We start from the raw sequence: 9,214 nt of genomic DNA on the forward strand, positions 1-9,214 counted from the left end.
GTGTGAGTGTGTCTCTATGTGTGTGTGTGTGTGTGTGTGTGTGTGTGTGTGTGTGTTCAGTGTGTGTTCAGGGCTGAGTGTGTAAATAATGGATGTGTGTGAAAGGTCAGTGCACTGCATCACTCAGCAGTAAACAGGTCACAGCTCAACCTTCACGTCACTCAGTCTGAAGGTTTCTCCTCAGCCGCTGATGATGAATTCTGGGTTCTTACGTGGGGCAAAAGCTGCATCTGTCCTGCATCCGTCTCCTCCAGCGCAGACTGAAGTTGAACTGCTGTTGAGCAGATGGTGTCAGTCTCTGTGAAGAGCTCTAGCAGCTTTATTTCCGTGCTGTGATTGTCTGGATGTGCTGGTGATGACGACCAATATGTTTCAAAATGAACTTTCCTAGAAGAATTACAAATGTCTGTTGTGTGAAAAGAAATTGACTATATATGTAGACGTGTTGTTGTGGTGTTAAACAGCAAATACGTGACAATGAAAACAGAAGAGCCATTTAAACACAAAAACTAGTTAGCAAGTAGGAAACGATCATCGAGTAAAACCAACAACAGTGACTAAATCTAAGCTAGCAATCCGTCCAATCTGTTATATGTCTTTGCACCTCTACGTTTGAGTTGACCTCGAATAATATCTGATATTCCAGTGACTTCTTTTAAGAATGTTTATTAACAAATTAAGAGGATAGAAAAATGTGAACTGTATCTCTTCAATCTTACGTTTCAAAGACGAATGCAGAAAATGGCATGATCTTCTGGTCTGTAGATGTGGTTTAGGTTCCTCCTTCAGTGTGCATCTGTGGGATGTTCTCACCTCTTTCATACCAAACATAAATGAATACCACAATATAAGCTGACTGTCTGGTGTATGTGTGCACGTGTAGTTCAGATCCGCTGCTGGAGGATGAAGGCCCATTTGTCATTGTGACCTCTGGAATCGCAGCGTAAGCACTCCGCACGATTGTTTCATCACTTCTCACACCGACTCGAGTGTTGCAAAAAAATAAATAAACATGACAGCTTCATCTCTGCTCCGACTGCTTGTTTCCTCATCCGTCATTGGGTCGCTTCTAATTAGATGCTAACTGGTGGTAGGATTTACAGGTAGTGTGTGAGGGAGCGGATTGTAAATCACAGTCCTGACTCCTGCATTGATCGACACCATCCCATTTAACAGTGCTGGCATTAACCTATTAGCTGAGCGTTTTCTAGTATCCTAATGGTCACAAACGGGGATATTTCTTCACACATTTGCTCCGCTGGAGTCCTGAAAGCCTGGGGATGTTATTGATGTCATTGCAAATGTGATTTCAAAGTTGTGAAGCGAAGAAGTGAAGATAAAATCAATGGGTCTTATTCACCACACACAAAAAAATCATGATTCATCAATAACTTGCATACTAAAATGTATTCTAAACTTACGAAAAATGCGGAAACGCCTGAAGCCACATACGTAAATGAATGTGCATGTGCATGTGTTGTGAATTAAGTGGAAAGTCTTCATGAGATGTTCTGCTGTGTGTATGAATTTGAAACAAACCATTCAATTATTAGTGAATGAGCCCCAATGTTTGGGATTTTTAGAGACTGTATGAATGGCATTGTATTGGACATTCTGCTCAACATCCTCTTTGTGTTTCATATTGGCTAGAAAGACATACGGATTTGGAAAGGCATTGTAACGCTCTGCAGGAAACAATGGAGAAGTTGAGGTGGAGAACTAAGTGCATGCAGTTTATTAAGAACAGGAAGCAAGGCTGAACAAAAACCAAACCACTAGGAACATAAACACGAAAGGTGTAACACGTGCAAAAAAACCATAAGAAACACAAGGTATACAAGCTCAAGAGTAAATGACTAATAGGATAGGGGTGATAATCAACAAAAAGACTACAAACGACTACAAAACAAGCACAGGAAAACAAAACACAAAACAAAGGCACAAGAACAGACGCTGCATTACAGGTATGAATGTAAGTAAATTATAGAAGTTTCATTTTTTAATGAACTGGCCCTTTAAACTTGAGTCTTTTGAAATGGTTTGAACAGGTGGACTGTAACAAAGCATTCATTATTGTTGTATGTTGAGGACGAATCTTATCCTGCGTCCACACTCATATAGTATTGATAGTTTTATTATTGTTGTGGAGCCTGTGAGATTGAAGCTTCGGTCGCAGCTGGACTCTGTGTTCCTCATTACACACTCACTCATAAATCTGATGGAGCTGCAGCGCAAACCGCCACAGTCATTTAACAGGGTCATTTCAGGCTGGAGCGGATGTGTACACACACACACACACACACACACACACTCTCACTCTCTCTTTCTCTCTCTCTCACACACACACACCCACACACACACACACTCACACACACACACTCTCTCTCTCTCTCTCTCTCTCTCACACACACACACACACACTCTCTCTCTCTCTCTCTCTCTCTCACACACACACACACACACTCTCTCTCTCTCTCTCTCTCTCTCACACACACACACACACACTCTCTCTCTCTCTCTCTCTCTCTCACACACACACACACACACTCTCTCTCTCTCTCTCTCTCTCTCACACACACACACACACACTCTCTCTCTCTCTCTCTCTCTCTCACACACACACACACACACTCTCTCTCTCTCTCTCTCTCTCTCACACACACACACACACACTCTCTCTCTCTCTCTCTCTCTCTCACACACACACACACACACTCTCTCTCTCACACTCACACACACACACACGCACACACACACACTCTCTCACACACACGCACACACACTTTCTCTCACACTCACACACACACTCACACACATACACTCACTCACACACACGCACACACACACACGCACGCACGCACACACACACACACACACACACACACACACACACACACACACACACACTCACACGCACACACGCACACACAAAATCCACACTCTAAATCTTTGCTTGCAGAACTGCTGTGTAAGTTGAGTCTTTTATACGTGTTGACATGATTTTATTGCAGAACATTAATTATACATGTTTTACAGTTATGGTGTATTTAATAGGCATATTAAATATGCTGACAAGTTATTAGCCGATATGCTAGTTACAGTAGTATTTCTGATGCAGTGAGGGAAACCTTCATACCAGACCTTTACGCTTTCATTTTGCAATTTCAAAACATCATCTTCAAGAAGAGGTTATACGACTTCTATTCCATACAGCTTCAAAAGTCTGAACTTGACGACACATTCTTGATGGATAAGCTTTCAAAAAATATATAATATTTTAAAGTGTAAAATAAAAGCGTATCACTGTGCCATTCCTTCTGCTCGTTGTTATTAAAATGTGTTTTTGTGTTGCTCTGTTCTTTAAAATGAGATTTTAAATGCATAGCCTATTTTGGAGTGTGTGCAAGTGCATTCAACAGGTCCAATAACAGTACGTTTTCTGATATGTACAGAACTACTCAAAGCACTAATGCAATGCTCCAGAAAATGAAAGGAAGAATGCCGAATGGCCTTAATAATGATGATAACAATAATACAAATGCCTCTGCATTATTAATTATAATTCCAAGCACAGATCTGGGAACCTCTGACAGAAGTGCGTCAATAGTTGTTAACCTCCTTTATTAAAATGTCAACAATCCTGCCAACAGTAACATCCATATTTGCTGGAGTTTCAAGAGGGACTGAAGCACAGTTCTGAGGTCTATCAGGATCTACATCAGTCTCTCTCTCTCTCTCTCTCTCTGTGTTGTGATTATGGAGAGATGTTACTTTGGAGTAGTGATGAGGATAGCCATCAATTCCACATGTAAATAAATGACTCTCATTTTTGTTTTAAAGTTATTTGGAGTAATTTGTGCACATAATGGGACATTTTGACTGGTTGGTCAATCTATTCAGCTCACCAACAAAAGCTGATGCAAAAGTACCTGTCTCCCAGAGACAGCTGCAGACATCATGTCGTGTGCACTGGTCCGTCATATCGAAATTAACATTCAAAAAGCAACAGCAGCCCAATGTTTATTGATGGCACCACTATAAAAGTCTATAAATATTGTCGTTATTTTCTTTTTTCACTGAAACACAAAAGGGAATTCTTGGCAGAATGTCTGTGCAGAAGTTTTCAATGCTAAACTGATGCTAAAAAAGTAGACCATTCAGTTTTTGTGCTATATTTTTTGAAGTATTATGAAGTTTATCAGTGAATAACAAAAATTAACCTTTTTCTCACCAAAAAAATCCCCTCCGAAGATATATTCTCAAAAGACTTTCTGGAGCTTGCCATTTAAAACCACCGCTCACTTTCACTGCAAATAGAAAAGAGCTGCTTGGACATTATAATCTCCTGTTGTGTTTCACAGAAGAAATTATTCTGCATATATTGCATTGGAAGTGGGGGTGCAGTTCTTCGTCTTCTTTTTGCGTACAAATTCTGACATCTAACTGAGGGAAACATTTTATAGGCATAGCATTGGCACAAAATTTGTTAGATCATATCTCATAGCGACTTGGAAGTGGGCTCTTTGGCTATCAAGCAGTTAATGAGCAGTGATATAACGACTTCATATCCACATCAGTTACAGCATCCTATACTACTCCATAGACTTCCATATAGAGGGATATCTCTGGATCAGAACATCGTAGAGACAAGGGGGTGAGCTCTTTTGACTCTGACTGCCAAGCAATCTTCAAATATCACCACAGCGACTGTTTAGCCAAACCCTAGCAACCATTTAGAGCACCCTAGTAACCTTGTAGTAAAATGTGCCAGCCATATCTTGGCACCAGAACATGTAGAACCTAGAATCACAGGTTTGGGGTCTTTTGATTCAGATTGGCAAGTAGTTTTTACAAATCAACCTTTATACTCTATAGCCACACCCTAGCAACCATTTACAACATCCTAGCAACCATACAACAACATGAATAGGCCATATATCAGCAACAGAACATCGTAGAGACAGGGTTGGCTCTTTTGATACAGACTGGTAAAAAGTCTATCACACTATAAACTGTGTAACCACACCATAGCAAGCATTCAGATCACCCTAGCAGCCATAAAACAACATGAGGCCATATCTCAGCACCAGAACATACTGCAGACATTACAGTCACCCAAAATACCCTAGTACCTGCCTACCGCTGAGTTTTACTACGGTAATCACCACTCACATTTTACTCTAGTTTTAATTAAATTATATATGATGTATATGTAACAGAGTTGAATAAGAAAATTGCACTACAGACGGTAGTGTAATGTAACATGAACAATAAATCACAATTTCTCCTGCTTGATGCATTTATTCACCATCATATTGCTCAGCCCACTGATGCTTATCAACAGTGACTCAAGTGATATTTCACGCACACACACACACTCTAAATGCACTCACACTAGATGTAATAACACTGTGTTTTAAACCAGCTCTGCAAATCAGGCTCTGTTTTATGTATGTTTTGAGCCCCTGGTTCAGGCATTACACACGTTGTAAACACACACAGGAATGCAGCCTGGCGAGGAGATTTACAGGTGAACACTGTGTTCTGTAAGAAGGCAGTGCTGTAATTCACATACTTTATATTTCTCCTCTGGAGCTAATGTTCCTTGTTCAATTGAAGCACAAGCTTGACACTCCTGCATTCACTGGTAGAGCTCGTCTCACACTATTATTCTTGTGCATTTACTCTATTCCCCATCAATGTTTCATTTGCTTGAGGATGAGTTAAATTTGGTACCGCATTCCATATTCTTTAACACTATGGCCTTTAGGAAGGCAAAGATAGCCAGGTATGTTGTAATGTTGAAATTAGAGAAATAAAAAGAAAGAAAGAAAGAAAGAATGTACTGTATGTTCACATAATAAGCATATTGAACTAAATACCTTACCATGACAACTCAACAGTATCATCAACTATTGTACTAATAGCATCTGTAAATACCATGTGACTAATCTAGATCTACAGGAAAATTCTTGTTGGCTGATGATGCCACAAAACAGACATCAGACAGGACAAATATCTTTTCATACTTTAACAGTCTCTATAAAAACGAGGCACTGGTGAAACAACTTCTGTGATATGTATGTTGATTGCAAAATGTTTTACTTGTCAGAATACACAGAAGTCAAGTCACTTCCAGCTCCGGTTTTAACCATCTTGTTTGTCCTGCTGATGTATATCGCATTGCATGCTAAGACTTGTGGAACAACACAAGCAATTTAGGCAGAGTCTACTTGCACTAAGTAAAAACAGCAGTATTTTCTTTGCACTGTAAAAGCTACATGGTGCAAGCTGATAGGTTCTTTAAATTGAATCTGCTAGCCATCACATCATTTACTTCACCGCACAAGATGACTGGCCTCTGCTGATTCTTGCTTGCTCAACATGTAAATAGTCTGGTTCAGTTTTCACTGTAAGCTGGTCTAGCCGCACAGGATATCCTCTGAATCCCTCCACCTCCCCCAGCTCCACCTGTCTAGCGTATCTTACATGCTCACAGCAGTATGTCTGCATATCTGTTGGCTATAGCAAGACCATACTTGCTCTGCAGCAGCGTGTAGCAGATCTAGTCTGCCAAGACCAAATACATTAACATTTTTTTTTCATGACACTGGGCTGTTTAATAAACCCACATACTGTATGCAATGGAGAAAACCTGTGGGTGTGTCACCTGAAAAGTGCAGCGAAATGCACCAGGAGCAACGTATTTCAGATTTTGCAGGTTTTGAGTTAAAGCTGAAGAACCGAGGAGCGGGAGAGAAAGAAGGATTGATTCATCTCCTTAGACTCTTTATATTTCTATCTGAAGAGAACACTGGGCTCCCATATCAGTGTCTCTGAAGTGATTATGTGTCATTCCTGATGGAGTAACGGTGGAAAGAAAGGTGCAGCTGATGGATGGGGGAAAACAGTAAGGAAGAAATCATTTTGATTTGAGTACATTTTGGTTCATCTAAATAAAGCTGCCTTGTGATGGCTTACAACAGACCGGAAGTCTCTTGGTTCCACTGGAGAATCACACAGGGGCTGTGTGGAGTTCAGACTCTCTATGGATATGGGATTTATGGGTCTGATTTGAGCTTTGGCATATGTGATTAAATCAAAACTATGAGCATGAAGTGAAAACTAATGTTTATCTTTTTCCTCAACCTTAGAGGTATCACAATATCATCACATAGCAATTTAATAACTCAAATGAATTAAATTAATAATTAATATATCTGCGTACATACAGTACACTCGTGTTAAGTGAACATACAATACAGCAAATCTCAGCTGCTTGATTGTTATATTGTTGAAAAAACGTTAAATGTATTATCACCCAACGTAAAGTTGGTTATATAAGTATGTCCTGCTTTATCCACATACACTCTAAAAAATGCTGGGTTATTTCAACAAAACTTTGGGTCAAATATGGACTAACCCAACTGTTGGGTTACATTTTTACATTACATTTTTAACCCAAAAGTTGGGTTAGTCCAAATTTGACCCAAAGTTGGGTTGAAATAACCCAGCATTTTTTAGAGTGTACATAAAGTACACTCACGTACAACAATGCATGTATACAGTAGGTCGGAAATCTTAAATGAAACGCAAATAAAACTGTTTATATCGTCACAAACGGCACATTATATTATAATCCACCTCTAATTTATCACTCAGTTGAAACTATGTGCATTGTGAAAAGTGCTATACAAATAAATTTGACTAAATACCTGTTACTTCTGTAGCATGTGGAGTAATTGGAGGGTAAATGCTTCTTTACTGTACATGCAAACAGAAACACGGCAGCTTCACAAACAAACTGATGGTTCATTATGACTCCCTCTAGGGGAGAATTACAACAGCAATAAGGCAGCAAAATAAAAATTAAGAGGACACCATAACCACATTTAACACAGTGTGAGCGTGTCTTTGAGACTGAACCTGAGGTGCTTTCATATTCTTCTTAATGTGTGTTGCAAGTGAATGGCAATAATTAAGTGAATGTCTTCGGGTGTGTTTTTGACTGATTGCCCGTGTTCCTCATACAGCCACAGAGGACTGATGTGTCTCACGCTCAGAAGGACACCAGCAGACCCTGAGGAGAGCTTTTAGTGAGGCAGAAAGCGTGAATAATGAGCCTGAGGTGAGGCTGTTTGATTCCTAAAGCTCCTGTTTGAGTGCAGCCCGCTGGGCTCAGAAAATTAAGAGGACGCCATAACCACATTTAACACAGTGTGAGCGTGTCTTTGAGACTGAACCTGAGGTGCTTTCATGTTCTTAATGTGTGTTGCAAGTGAATGGCAATAATTAAGTGAATGTCTTCGGGTGTGTTTTTGACTGATGGCCCGTGTTCCTCATACAGCCACAGAGGACTGATGTGTCTCACGCTCAGAAGGACACCAGCAGACCCTGAGGAGAGCTTTTAGTGAGGCAGAAAGCGTGAATAATGAGCCTGAGGTGAGGCTGTTTGATTCCTAAAGCTCCTGTTTGAGTGCAGCCCGCTGGGCTCAGAAGAGCAGGCAGGTCGAGGGATTTAAAGCTGCATGAAAGACTCTGTGCTGCTGGAGGAGAATATCAAAGAGATGAAATCGACCGTCGCTACTGTTACTGCATGTACACTGTGTTAGAGATCTGAATAAACCTCTAACCCTATAGCAAACCTAATGTGATGAGTGAGTTTGTGTTAAGTGATCTGCATCTGCTGGACCATAAAACGGCTGAAAAAATCCCACTAATCAAAGATCTCAACCACCGCATAACAATGTTCTGATTTACAACACTAGCATTTGAGTTCTGCACAGGCAAACAGCACCATTTTCTTCAGAAAATCTAAGAATCTAGTTCCATTTTGTATTTTAAACATCTCTAAATAAGCGTGAGTCTGGTGTGATCATTATAAATAGTTCACCCAAAAATGAAATCACGTCATTCCAAACCCACAGGACTTTGATTTGTCTTTACAAATGTTAAAAAGTTATTTTTAATAGTCTCTCATTCTTTTGGTCTATTCACTGAAAGTCCACGCAACCAAAACATACAGACATTAAAAAGTACAAAAATAGACTGTAAAATGAATCCAACAGTTTGATCCAAGTCTTCTAACGAGACAGATCACTTTATGTGTAGACTTTTATTCACATATTAACATTGATCAACACACCTAGTCATAAAACACATCAAAAAGCTCATCCGTACTTGTGTGACAAACCTCATTGAATTGTGTGGTTGA

Source organism: Sinocyclocheilus grahami, unplaced genomic scaffold (assembly GCF_001515645.1).
Source record: "Sinocyclocheilus grahami isolate Dianchi unplaced genomic scaffold, SAMN03320097.WGS_v1.1 scaffold1887.1, whole genome shotgun sequence".
Taxonomy (NCBI): Eukaryota; Metazoa; Chordata; class Actinopteri; order Cypriniformes; family Cyprinidae; genus Sinocyclocheilus; species Sinocyclocheilus grahami.